This window comes from Suricata suricatta, chromosome 4, assembly GCF_006229205.1.
Source record: "Suricata suricatta isolate VVHF042 chromosome 4, meerkat_22Aug2017_6uvM2_HiC, whole genome shotgun sequence".
In the NCBI taxonomy this organism is placed as follows: Eukaryota; Metazoa; Chordata; class Mammalia; order Carnivora; family Herpestidae; genus Suricata; species Suricata suricatta.
The window spans coordinates 116,601,133-116,603,623 of NC_043703.1; positions in this window are offsets into that span (position 1 = coordinate 116,601,133).

Below are 2,491 nucleotides of genomic sequence, written 5' to 3' on the forward strand. Positions count from 1 at the left end.
ACCACCTCAATCCCTAGCGTGACCTTTGCCCTCCAGGTGAGCTGCTGAAGGCTAATTGCTGACAGAATACCTTGATGCTTAGCCTCCAGTCTTTGGGGCAGGAGTAAGTAGAATGTCCTCCTCAGTTTTTCCAAGAACCAACAGAATTCTTGTAGCATTAATTTCCTGGTTGCGTGTACAAAATTTTCCAGTTTTTAACTTTTCCAGTCAATCAGGCATTCCTGATGAAGAATGTCCGATGTTCATTTTGGCCAGGGTTTACGTGTTGTTTCTGGTACCTTATAAAGCCAAGAGTCCTGACCACTTGCCCAGAGGCCAAAAAGTGGCCAATATTTACAAATTCCCTTCCTGAATGAACCAGATCCTGCTTACTACATCCTCTCAGCCATTATCTTAAGAATTTCCGGGGTGTCTGGGTGGCTCAGTCAGTTAAGCGTCCAGCTTCAGCTCAGGTCATGATCTCATAGTCCGTGGGTTTGAGCCCCGCATCAGGCTCTGTGCTGTCAGCTAACTCAGAGCCTGGAGCCTGCTTCAGATTCTGTGTCTCCCTCTCTCTCTGACCCTCGCCTGCTTGCTGTCTCTCTTTGTTTCAAAAATAAATTTAAAAAATTAAAAAAAAAGAATTGCCATCACCTGGGCATGTCTCCTTTCTGATATCAAGGATAACCTGTGTGTGGCGGTGGTTGTGATTATGCACCCCCTCTCTTATGTACTTCCCATTCATGGCTTCTTAAAGGCTTCTCATCATAGTCTTAACATATAGCATGTTTGTAAGCTCTGTTAACTTGTTACATTAAACATTACAAAAAAACCCCATTAGTTGGAAACTCTGTTTAATGGGAGCAGATGCCCCTGTTCCCCACCCCATCAGCTCTGCTATTGCCTGTACTTGCAAATAAAACTATCCACCTACTGGATTTGTTCACTGCTGTATCCCTAACAACCAGAACAGAAGCGGGCACATAGTAGATACTCAACAAATATTTACTGAGAGATTGAATGTGTTGGATTTTGTCCTGTGTTGGCTCTTTCCAGGATTCCAACTGCACTATATGCCTTTCCTATGACCAGCACCCCCAGTGCCTCAATTTCTTTGGGCTATGCCCACTATGTTTACATTCTGAAAGGAAAGAGTCAGTAGAGAGAGTTTTGAAGACAGAATAGAATGTCCTTTACAACCACTGTCTTCTCAGAGTTATCTTCAGAGGATCCAGGATATTGCACTGACATGTCTATTTATGCTTTAGGGGAGAAAGAATCTGGTAAGTGCTTTCAGCCATAAGTCTAGAAAGCCAATGACCACATAGAATCACTTTGGGAAAATCCCAGAGACATACACAACAGAGGGCCAGAGAAATTAGAGTTCTGGACACTGATCTGGTAGAATGGCTAACACCTGTGCAGGGGCTTTAAGCCAGACCTTGAAGGCTAGATCATGTCATCAATTAATGAATTTACAGACGGGGTCCCCAAATTTGGTGGGTAAAGTATCCCAGAGAGCATTAAATTTCAGAATGGTGATACAAAAAAATCTCCTGAGACTGTTACCAACCAAAAAATAAAAATAATACTAAATTTAAAAAATAATAATTAAAAAAAATCTCCTGAGAGAAAATGAGTAGCAGCCTTGAAGAACCTCTCGGGAAAGAGGCTGTGGATATATTCAAACATACACACATCTATATACAGAATATGTCACTGTTTGGTGTAAATAACTATTTCATGTAAATAACTGCCTGTCATGGCTGTAGGGGCAGGAACTGTGTCATATAGATCTTTGTGGCTCCATTGTTTTGCACAGTGACCCTTGTAAATTAAATACTCAATTTCAATTAATTGTGTTGGTGTTCTAACATTAAAAAGTTAGTCTTGTGGTGCCTTGGTGGCTAAGGTTAAGTTGGTTAAGTGTCCGACTTCCGTTTGGGTCATGATCTCATCACTCGTGAGTTCGAGCCCTGCATGGGGCTCTGTGCTGACAGCTCAGAGCCTGGAGCCTGCTTTGGATTCTGTGTCTCCCTCTCCCTCTGCCCCTCCTCCCCCCAAAATAAATAAACATTTAAAAAAAATAGTATTCTTAAATTCTTTTCTAGGCAACAGAAGCCTAATACCTCAGGCTATCAATTTTGTGTAGGCAGTGACACAAGCGAGCTAAAATTTTAAGGAGTTTTTCTTTCATGGATTTAGAAACCCTGGTCAGTTTAGTCAGGTACTTGCATCAGCAATCTCTCCTTGAATGTTGATTTGTGTGAGTGTGGTATAGGGGCTATCTGGCCGGAAACCCGATCCCAATAATATTAATTCTAAAAACATAAGTTAGTTTAGTCATTGGTTCCTTTAATTACTTGCTTCACTTCTTCCGTGTCGCTTTTCCTTTACCAAGATGGCCGTCATGCAGCCCTCTCCTCATTGGTCGTATTTTCGCAGGTGGCCGGTCTAGCCCCGCCCACCAGCTCGCCACCCGCGGTTCGAAGTTCTTGGGAGTACATTGAGT